Source organism: Dreissena polymorpha, chromosome 5 (genome assembly GCF_020536995.1).
Source record: "Dreissena polymorpha isolate Duluth1 chromosome 5, UMN_Dpol_1.0, whole genome shotgun sequence".
NCBI classification, from domain to species: Eukaryota; Metazoa; Mollusca; class Bivalvia; order Myida; family Dreissenidae; genus Dreissena; species Dreissena polymorpha.
Genome location: NC_068359.1, coordinates 33,053,050 through 33,065,480, shown reverse-complemented (window position 1 = coordinate 33,065,480; position 12,431 = coordinate 33,053,050). Strand labels below are relative to the sequence as shown.

Genomic DNA, 12,431 nt, shown 5'->3' with positions numbered 1-12,431 from the left:
GCTGCCTGATGCATATTAATTTTATATTATTAATACTTGTTATAATATATTATTTCCATTTTTATTAAACCATGCAAGTAAAATGTCTATGATGAGGAATACATTAATAACAATGTTATAAGATATTTCTAAATTATAATGTCTTAAAATACATTAATTTTTTATAAATAAAAGGGCAGGGCAGGGCCACAGAAGGGTAGGGCGGGGTACCCTTCCATTTAGGCCTAGCTGGTGCACTGACATCCTACATCAAAGCTTTTTAAAGATTATTGATGCTAGGGGAAATCTGTCCTTTAGGGTTAACATTGCATGGATTGCCAAACATACGGACAAATAACAAACTGACAGGCCAGTCGCTATACGCTTCTCAGTATAAATAGATGCCATTAGTCAATAATTTAAAACAAAGAAAAATTTATGTTGGTCCCTTTGTATATCTGCTGTATTGGTATGCTGTGCACTCTACTGAGTAAATAAGTGCAGCATTTACAATGAAGGTTTACAGAATCTTAAGTTAGTAAAATCATGCCACCCTTCTTAAAATCCATGTTTCTTAGGAAACTATTACTAGTCTTTTCCAAATGCCATAACTAAGCCATTTTTAACCTACTTCTCTTGCTAAGATGCTGTTAAAAAATCCGGCATGGGTAGCTGTTGTTTGATGTTGACACCACAGAAATGCCTTTCATGCACTGTATGGCACGTAAAGTTTGACTTGAAATACTTGAAACCCACTATTTCTTTAACAAACAAGAGCACCGCCTTGCGGGTGCAGACCGCTCATCTATTTTCTTTTTAAAGGTGAAGGGACTCTCATTTTCAATCACAAAGGAGGGAGGAGTGGAGTGAAGAGGGGTGTATAGTGTGGGGTTGTGGACATTTATTACATTATCTTCCAAAAAAGCGAAAAAAAAAAAAAATAATAAAAAAATCGGGGGGGGGGGGGGGGTATAGTGTGAGGGTGTGGTGATAATTTGTGAGATGATCTTAAAAAAAAAAAAAAAAAAAAAAAAAAATCAAAAAAAAAATTTGGGGGGGGGGGGGGGTGGGGTGGGGGGGGTGGGGTGGGGGTATAGTGTGAGGGTGTGGTGGTCATTTGTGAGATGATCTTATAAAAAAAAAAAAAAAAAAAAAAAAAATAGGGGGGGGGGAGGGGGGGGAGGGGGGGGGAGGGCACGGGGGATGGTTTGGGTGAAGTCTATTGTGGTATGTCAGGTAAGAGTAGTTTCATCAAAGTATCAATCAAATCTAATCATAAATAAAGAAGTTATGGCAATTTTAGCAAAATTTAATAATTTGACCTTGAGAGTCAAGGTCATTCAAAGGTCAAAGTAAAATTCAAGTTGCCAGGTACAGTAACCTCATGATAGCATGTAAGTATTTGAAGCTTGAAAGCAATAGCCTTGATACTTCGAGTGGATCGAAACACAAAATTTAACCATATATTAAAAGTTACTAAGTCAAAAAAGGGCCATAATTCCGTAACAATGACAACCAGAGTTATGCAACTTGTCCTTTTACTGTACCCTTATGATAGTTTGTGAGTGTTCCAAGTATGAAAGCAATATCTATGATACTTTAGGGGTAAAGTGACCAAAACATAAATCTTAACCAAATTTTCAATTTTCTAAGTATAAAGGGCCCATAATTCCGTCCAAATGCCAGTCAGAGTTACATAACTTTGCCTGCACCGTCCCCTTATGATAGTTCATAAATCTTGCAAGTATGAAAGCAATAGCTTTGATACTGTAGGAATAAAGTGGACCTAAACACAAAACTTAATCAAATTTTCAATTTTCTAAGTATAAAAAGGGCACATAATTCTGTCAAAATGCCAGTCAGAGTTACATTACTTTGCCTGCACAGTCCCCTTATGATAGTTAGTAAGTGTTGCAAGTATGAAAGCAATAGCTTTGATGCTTAAGGAATAAAATGGACCTAAACACAAAACTTAACCAAAATTGTCAATTTTCTAAGTATAAAAAGGGCACATAATTCTGTCAAAATGCATGCCAGAGTTATCTAACTTTGCCTGCCCAGTCCCCTCATGATAGTAAGTAAGTGTACCAAGTTTGAATGCAATAGCATTGATACTTACTGAGAAAAGTGGAACTAAACGCAAAACTTAACCAAAATTTTCAATTTTTTAAGTATAAAAAGGGCACATAATTCTGTCAAAATGCACGCCAGAGTTATCTAACTTTGCCTGCCTAGTCCCCTCATGATAGTAAGTAAGTGTACCAAGTTTGAATGCAATAGCATTGATACTTTCTGAGAAAAGTGGACCTAAACGCAAAACTTAACCGGACGCCGACGCCAACGCCAACGCCGACGCCGACGCCGACGCCGACGCCAAGGTGATGACAATAGCTCATAATTTTTTTTCAAAAAATAGATGAGCTAAAAATGCTTAAAAAAATTCCTCCTTAGCTCCTACATTTTAAAATCCTAACAAGAGATGTGTTTGTCAGAAACTATGCCCTCTACTGCGCCGCTTTGAAGCCATATAATTGGCGTTTGACCTTGAAGGATGACCTTGACCTTTCACCACTCAAAATATGCAGCTCCATGAGATACAAATACATGCCAAATATCAAGTTGCTATCTTCAATATTGAAAAAGTTATGGGCAATGTTAAAGTTTTTGGACAAACGGACTGACAGACAGTTCAACTGCTATATGCCACCTTACAGGGATGGGGGGGATCTAGAGAGTAATTTTCAATGGTCACTGAACAAATTTCATAAGGGCATTATTTCAGTGGTTACTTCAATCTCAGGAACCCAGCCATTCTCACCCCAAACACACAATTATCAAGTCAGACACCTATCAAGAAAGTAGCAATTTATGTCCATGCATGTGAACACTTAATGTCCAGCCTTGAGGGAGCCCTGAACATTAAAACTGGGTAATAGATTTATGACCACTGGAGATTGAAAGTGGACCATCACCATAAACATTCACCAACCCATTATTCAAATCATCATCATTGTGGTCAATGCCCTCAACTCTTTATACATTTAAACTTTAACTGTAACCAACGAGTCTAAACAAGTTTTCTTTAAGCAGGTTTCAATTGTCCACTGAGATCATATCAAACAGAATAATAAGCAACAACACGTTCAATTAATAAACACTTTTGTTAAATTTTCAAGCTGATAATTATAAATAATAATGAAAAGTTGTATTACTTAACATTGTTCAAAGAGAAACCATTAAAAGCAAACTTAAATAATTTTATTGAGCAATGATTAAAACTAAACAAGTTTAGTGATTGGGTATCACCCTCTACATACCTAAATGCCAGATAGCACATTACAGAGGTTTCCCTTATTATTTTGTGCTTTTAAAAAAGGGCTAAATGTAAAATTAATGTGAATGTTACATTTGTTGGAAAGTGCATATTCTACTCATACTTTCAATAAGAAACGCATATTCTACTCATACAAATGTATTTGCTATTTTGTTTGTTTCCGATATATGAAGCATTTTCAATCAATTATTCTCATCCCTTATTCTATTTTAGTTAACTTTTTTATTTTCCAACAGTTACCAATAATTTGTACTTTTTCACTAAATCAGGCTCATAAAACAATAAAAATTGGCAGCAAATTATAAAAACAACAAAATTCGCAGCACATTGCAAAACCCCCTTAAGCAAGAACAAATGTAAATGTTGCCAAATCCACATTCAATATCGATACAACATGTCAAACATATCATAGAATCTTGATAATTATTAGTAATTATGGTTAGCAAAAAAAATACACACACACACATTTGCTAATGATTTCGTAAATAAACTGATTAAAGCATAGTCACTAAATTATCACAGGTTTAATTTTATACTGTTAATAAAAAACACGTGTTCACAAAAAATAATGCCACAATTAAAAGTATTTTTATACGAAATACTATACCAGAAGATTGTGTCTAATTCTTGTTATTTCTATGATTCATGCATTGTTCAATTCATACACAAATTTAATCAAACAGACCTTTAAAGTGTTACTAACTCCTCATGGTTTACACATACTATTACATTTTTTTTACATTATTTTTACACATTGTCTATATAAACACAATAAAGGTTGCATCAAGCATAAACTTAAATACTAGTAATATAGAGTATGATTTATTCCAGATAATTTTGGAAACAAATATAAAAGAATTGTATCATGACTGTATTCAAATAATACTATGTTGTATTCATTAAGTGCCAACATTTCCCATAATGGTTACAGTCAGGCATATAATAGAAGCACATTCTTTCATTGTCAATACACAATGAAGTGTAAGTGATACCTATAATTTCCTCAGATATTATCTTATTATTACAGTAAATGATTGTCTATTTGCTATAAAAACTTCTATTACCTGTCATCATCCTATAATCCAGCTATATAAATGACGCCTTTATCAAACAAAATCCTGATATATCTAGCAAGGAATTGACAAATAATCCCCTTTCTTCCAGTTACTAACTACATTGAGAAAAGGAACTCTACTTCTTTCAACCTTAGAAGTGCAATCAAGACTTGCTTTAAAATGATAAGATTTTTACACCATTAAACACAGAGTTGTCTAACTTCAAGAGGCTAAATTATGCAATATTACAGCAGAGTTACCCAACCTGTTGACAAGCCAGTCTTAATGTCACATTACGCTGACATATGGACTGGTTATGATTTTGAAAATTTAGACCCTGTCTGCCTATTGAATGCCATGGTATCCAACACCAAGGCCGATACTATCACAATACCTACAGTCCTACACCATGAAGAGTATCTTGAGAGTTCATTCAGTGCAGAAAGATTGAGTAAATTCAGCAACCACTTCATTGAGATACTTGAGATAAGTACTTAAGAATGGTGTTTCAAGTGACCAATAAAGTATTGTTATGGTTATCAGCAAGTATATCAAAAGGTTGATGAGAGATATCATGACAGCATTATTTGCGCATTACCCTATGTGCAAAAGCACCACCAGGTATTGTAAATGGCTCCTCCATTGAGCCATGGCTTACACAGGTGAGTGATGGATTGAATCAGAATGTCACAAATTATTTTGATCATATCTACATAGGAAATAGTGTCCTCTTTGGCATTTATATGCTGTTGAATGTGTGAAAAAAAATCCATATTCCAAATAGTGAGATTTGGTTTGGCCTTATTCAAAGACCAAGAAGAAAATATAATTCAAAGGCCAGTAAGATGGTTTGGCATTATTCATAAGCCAGTAAAATGGTTTCAAATCATTCAAAGGTCAGAAAGATGGTATGGTAAAATACACAGGTGAGTAAGATGGTATGGCATTATTAAAAGGTCAGTAATATGGTATGGCATTATTTAAAGGCAAGTAAGATGGTATGGCATTATAAAAAGGTCAGTAAGATGGTATGGCATTATTCAAAGGTCTGCGAGATAGTATGGTATTATGCAAAGGTCAGTTAGATGGTATGGAATAATTCAAAGGTCAGTAAGATGGTATGGTATTATATGGTTTGGTGTTATTCAAAGGTCAGTAAGAAGGCATGACATAATTCAAAGCCAAGTAAGATGTTGTGACATCATTCAAAAACAAGAAAGATGGTTAAGAATCCTTCAAATGCAATTAAGATAGTTTGCCATCATTGAAAGGCCAGAAAGATGGTTTGGTATCATTCAAATGCAAGTAAGAAAGTTTGGCATCATGCAAGGATCAGTAAACAAGTTTTGCTCAATAAACAGAGGAGAATAAATAAATCTTTAGCTTTATCAGCAGCAGGGCATTGAGGACTGGTCTGCCATAGTTTTTGGTGACAGAGGCCACTGGGCTTGGTTTGCATTGACTTTCCATTGAAATTTGATCCTGTAAGCATCCCAAGTGAGTAGCTCACATTCCTACCCAGAATTGGCCTGAAAGGAATGCCTGGTGTCATATCCCACAGACAGTTTGATTTTCCCATCAATCAATCTGTTTCCCAGTTTGCAAGCAGAGTCAGGAAGAAAATTATTGTCAAGATGAATAATTCCAGAGTGGAAATAACAAAAGGATCAATAATGAGCACAAACAATTTCAACTGACAGTGGTGGCAAATGCCACTTAAACAGGGTCCTGATGACTGTAGGCAAGTTTCTGATATAAATTAGTCATTGGATTCATTATCAGAACGTGTCATTTCAGCTTTTGCATGCTGTACTCATAATCATAATCAGCTTTTTTTTACAGAACAATCCTGTAATGGATTGAAATGAGTAATTTGTATGTTAGTGCCGCCACATTTCTACACTTTGGGTTCAATATCCGGTCAATTTAAATGGGTGGCTAGCCCTTGTTGTGTTTTGTTTTTATACATTTTAAGATTGGAATGTCCACTTGACCATATTTGTATCAAAACTTTTACTTTATGAACTGATAATGCTGAACATTAAGACAGACTACAGAAAAGGTACATTTATAAACTTGTTTTATATTTCACGACAGTCAGCGTTTTCATGTCAAATTATGGAAAATTTAGCGTCATTAAAACTCCATTCTACTTCCCAGATGGTTTATTATATTTTAAATGAGTCATTCTAATGAAAATGTACCTATTGTTCAAAACAATACATACATTTTATCTGCTGCTTTGCATGGTTAAGGAAGGCCCTTTACGTTACATCACATTTAATTATATATTCAAAGCTTTCTGAATATGCACTTGCGATTTGTGTTTCAGAGTTCTTTTTCTTTTATATCGAAATAACATGTAGAGCAAATATTAATTAAATAACCCATCTGCAATGTCTGTTTGACACATGTCTGATTTAGATGGCAAAATATTTCTAAAAAGGAGGATATCGGAAACTGGCATGCCTTTCATGGAAAGAAACCCCAACAGAATATAGCCAAAAAGGCTATAAAATCAATGATTCCAACTACCGGTATGTTTGCAACACTAATTGATTTTGTAGCAAAACAGTACAAAATTTTCAAAAAATATCTCAACCACCACAACATTCTCCCTACTGGTTAACATGTGCCATAAGGATTCAGTAAAAAGTTAATACAAAGTCAAAAACCACCAAAACATTCTCTCCTGGGCCAACATTGTGTCATACAGATGGAAACAAAGGTTTGATACAAAATCTATAAAAAACAATGGCTGTTTGTAAAACATGCATGCCCCCCATGTGGAGTGTCAGTTGTAGTGGCAGCCATTGTGTGAATACGTTTTTTGTCACTGTGAACTTGACCTTTGACCTAGTGACCTCAAAATCAATAGGCTCGGTCATCTGCCAGTCATGATCAATGTACCTATGAAGTTTCATGATCCTAGGCCTAATTATTCTTAAGTCATCATCAGGAAAACATTTTACTGTTTCGAGTCACTGTGACCTTGACCTTTGACCTAGTGACCTGAAAATCAATAGGGGTCATCTGCCAGTCATGATCAATGTACCTATGAAGTTTCATGATCCAAGGCCTAAGCATTATTGAGTTATCATCCGGAAACCACTTTACTGTTTCGAGTCACTGTGACCTTAACCTTTGACCTAGTGACCTGAAAATCAATAGGGGTCATCTGCCAGTCATGATCAATTTTCCTATGAAGTTTCATGATCCTAGGCGTAAGCATTCTTGAGTTATCATCCGGAAACCATTTCACTGTTTTGAGTCACTGTGACCTTGACCTTTGACCTAGTGACCTGAAAATCAATAGGGGTCATCTGCCTGTCATGATCAATGTACCTATGAAGTTTCATGATCCTAGGCCTAAGCATTCTTGAGTTATCATCCGGAAACCATTTTACTATTTCGAGTCACCGTGACCTTGACCTTTGACCTAGTGCCCTGAAAATCAATAGGGGTCATCTGCCAGTCATGGTCAATATACCTATGAAATTTCATGATCCTAGGCCTAAGCCTTCTTGAGTTATCATCCGGAAACCATCTTGTGGACGGACCAACAGACGGACGGACCGACCGACATGTGCAAAACAATAAACCCCCTATTCTTTCGAAGGGGGGCATACAAATATCACATCGTTCTCTCCTTGGCTGTTATTATGTCTTAAAAATTGGGTACAAAGTTCACCACATTAGTCTCTCCCAGGCTAACACTGGTAAAATGCATACATTATCCAGGAGCAATGTCCTCATACTGAATAGGAGCTAATGATGCTTTCTCCCCATCTCTATTACTTCTCCTGGACATGTCACAGGCCTTTCACCCCATCACTATTACTTCTCCTGGACATGTCACAGGCCTTTCAGATTGTTCTTGTCAAGGATATTAATGGCTGACAAGAATGGGTGACATCTGCTGGTAGATAAAGTCAATGTTGATTTCTAATTTCTAATAGAATAATTATGACAATATTTTTCTGTCTTACGTCAGTTACAGTCATCAGGTATGTGAAGAAAAGAGAGGCATGTGTTCATGTGTTAAGATAAAAATGTGGTTGAAACATTTAGTGTAATTAGAAGACCTGGCTTACTCATAATATGGTGAATAATACACAAGTACCATAACAGATACAATTGTGTAGACATAATAATCATTTGTAATGACCAAACATTCTTGACATTTCTTTCACTAACTGAATATTATTCAAAGATGTTTATTTTGAAAATACACTTATTAAATACAGATTGTCTAGCTATCTTCACAAAGGTTCAGTTCACAAACACCCTCCTAGTCCTCCATTTTGTTATTACAAACCCATTGAGATGCCCACATATTTTTGGAAACACCATTCAGGATGATTCACGTGAGGTTTAAAAATGACCTCCTAAGGTTCAGAGTATGGGCTTAATATGAATAAAACATCCAAGATGTAAATGGACAGGAAACAAACACAGTTGTTCATGATGACACAGAGGATGTCACCAAAATGATGTGCAATTAAAGCGTCATACTGAAATATCTCATGCAGTCATCAAAAATTGCACTTCCGCCAACTAAGTCGGTATTTTTCAAGGATTAAATTGGGACAAATGAAAGGTAACAAGCCTAAAACAGCATTTACAAGGGAGAATTTGAAAATATAAATTGTGCATTATACACTGTAACTCCAATATAACGCGGATGACGGGGTCCAAGCCACGCAACAGCGTTATAAACGGACAGCGTTATAAGTTTTGAGCTTATTTAATTAAGAGGGCTATAAAAACATGTAAAGTATAGCCTATAATATAGGTCCTGTGTTATGTCATGCTGTGTTGTCATCCGCAAATACATGCATATAAACCGAATCGAACGATAACAGTATACATACCGCTTTTTTAATGTGCACATTTATCCGATAATCCAATATAATTACAACATCACTTACGAAAAAATAATGTTAAACATTTATGACAAGAAATATGTTTACGAATTTTGTAAACAAATTCATATGCCTACGCCATTTTTCAGAAAAATTAGTACAGTGCATTATGGGACACAGCTTTCATTGGACGAGCGAATTTAAAATTAGATTGAATGCAATACGATACATATACAAAAAAACATTTTATTGCGTCATATGCAGCATGTGAAAAACGTGTTTTCCGTGGACTTTCAGATAACGGGCACAAATTTAAGTGCATCTCACACACAGATATTTTTATTTATCAAGCATGTGTAGCATATAATAAACGATAACACACTTACACAGCCATAGTTTATACAATGAAATACCATACACGATAAATACAAAACATAAACAGGTAATCGTTTTAAATAACTTTAATTTGATAATTATTCCGCTTGCACTTGCCGTATTGAAATTAGCGCACTGAACCGCTCTGATAGGGAATACATGTAATAAACACAGACTCGCGAGTTTTCACACCTTTTTTGACATTACACAACAGATTAACACCAATTAACTGTCGAGTGTCGTTCAACCTCTAATCGATTAAAATCAGTTAAGCGGACGGATAAAGCAATCAAGCTGTGATCGACGGCTTCTTTGAATTTTCTGAAAATACATGAAGTTGCATAACATGGATTTGAATCAGAAATGGAAGGTTGGAGAAAAAACGGGATCCAAGGACCCCCCGCGTTATATTGGACACAGCGTTATAACGGACCGCACTATATTGGAGTTACAGTGTACTACAGCATGGCTTATGGGCTGCTGCCTATTTCAACCACCTATACTACAGCATGGCTTATGGGCTGCTGCCTATTTCAACCACCTATACTACAGCATGGCTTATGGGCTGCTGCCTATTTCAACCACCTATACTACAGCATGGCTTATGGGCTGCTGCCTATTTCAACCACCTATCAACTACATGCTAAACAAGTACTTTCTGTTAAATTTCATGCTTTTGTTTCAAGCTGTGCAATACCCTGAGTGAACACTGGTGTTTTTTGTTTTACTATATATATTGGTTAGCACATAAATGATACAGATAATCCATATCATATTTTAATGTAGACATTATTATATTTTTAATATTTTTTGCAGTACACAATACAGTTCATTTGAAAGCTACACAGTTTGAGTAATCGACACTCCCCTTCTGCTAATATCTTTCAGCTTTTTCTCCAAGAGAAAAGGTACTTCATAACTTGGAGGACACTACAATTTGATCAATTTTGAGCACATCTAAAAAATAATGCTTGACAAAAATCCTGTCACCATCGGATACAGCCATACAACAGCAGACATCACATACTGAATCTTTGAATATTGCACGACTAATATTTCAAACTAAAGTTAGTACAAAGTTAACACTACAATAACCATTTAACTTACCAAAAATGTAACACTGTTGTTTTTCTTCCCTTTCAGATATTTTTACATAGGAAATTAGATCTTTTTTCCAATTAAAAAGTGGAAATAGGAGAGGGCTGTTATTTCCGAAGCAAAACATCAGCACTTCCATGTAATATTGTAAGGTAAACAAAATCTTCACATTAAAAACACCAGGCATGAAGTTGACATGAAAAGTTGCAACCTAACAAATTGTTTTTTTGTATTATCAGCTTAGGGATAAGTGCTACCGGTAATTCCAAGTAAACCATATACAAAGCTTGACAGCTCACTCAACTATTCTTCCATTCAAACTTTTTATAATTGGGCTGTGCTCTGTGACAAAGGGGGTTTAATGCATGTGCCTAAAGTGTCATCTCAGATTAGCCTGTGATGTAATCAGGGACGACACTTTACTCTGTTATGATATTCGTTTATCTCTTCTTCACAAAAATCGAGTTTAGGCGGAAAGTGTTGTCCCTGATTAGCCTGATTATCAGACTGCACAGGCTAATCTGGGACGACACTTTACGCACATGCATTAAACCCCCTTTTCACAGAGGGCGGCTCATATATTTTTTCGAGTGGCCTTGACCTTGACTCGACTGGCCTTAAATGCCACCAAATGTCAGGTCAGTATATCTCAACTAAAGAATGTGTTTCTTAACCCATTTATGCCAAGTGGACTCTCCCATCCTTCTAAATTGGATCAATTTATTTCCAAAATTAGGGATGTCTAGTATATTTATTTCTATATTTAGAATATTTCTTACAGAAATTCCTTTAAGCAAACAGCACAGACCTAGATGAGACGCCGCATTGCAGGTCAGAGTTATGGGACTTGGTATGTGACCACATACAATGACATTGAGCACATGTGTAAAGTTTCAATTGAATACATGTAGTTGAAACAGCTATGGAGACCATAACTTAACCTTCAGCAGAGCTTTATTAAGATGCAGGCGCTGATATTGACATATTGGTAAGACTATTAAAGCGTGGACCATTCGGTGGATTGTCAAGCTAAAAGTAATATTTCCCCATTAATGATTATGTTCTATAGTGTCCTTTTTTTAATTGCCCAAATGTACATTCATTAGATAACTTTCTAGCAAAAGAACACAGTCATTCTCATCCACTTACAAAAGATGCTATTCACTAGGGTCCCTGTATGCTCCATGTCACTCATTGAAAGGAAAGATAACATTCTTAAAGACGTTATTTATATATAAGCAGACCGCCTGCACCCTGTAAATTGGAATTCCTCTTGCAAGGTAAATAATGTTACCTGACTTAAAAGCATTAAATTTGATAAGCCATCTAAATTTTATTAGGCAACTGATAGATTGCCAAAATTGAGAGACTAATTGCAAATGAGCCTTGCGATGGGAACCGGTGATAACGATTGTGCGTAAAATGTCATCCCAGATTAGCCTGTGCAGTCTGGACAGACTTATCAGGGATGACCATGTTCATTGCATTTTTTTGTTTAAATAAGTCTCTTCTTTGCCAAAATCCAGTTAAAGGCATTAAGAGTCATCCTGGATGAGCCTGTGCAAACTGCACAGGCTCATCTGGATTTAACCCAGTTTTCCCAGAGCGAAGCTCAAATTAAAAATGTGGATGTCTGAGAGATAAGACTGAGTAAACAAGAGTGCATTGCGTAGGAAGAAAAAAATGATTGGTTGCTGCCAAGAAATCAGACAAGAAAAAATGGCA

The 12,431-nt window shown here is 35.7% G+C and overlaps 1 protein-coding gene across 5 annotated transcripts in view; it reads right to left on the bottom strand.

Annotated features, from left to right (window-relative positions):
- LOC127832618 (dystroglycan 1-like) overlaps positions 1-12,431 on the bottom strand; it is a 97,534-nt gene that overhangs the window by 72,582 nt on the left and 12,521 nt on the right. The window contains exon 1 of one of the 5 annotated variants that reach the window (XM_052358145.1): positions 4,378-4,398. The exons of the other annotated variants lie outside the window; for them this stretch is intronic. The gene's annotated coding sequence lies outside the window, so the exon portion shown is untranslated. Of the gene's footprint in view, positions 1-4,377; positions 4,399-12,431 lie in introns of those variants that run through there. 5 annotated transcript variants of the gene reach the window in all.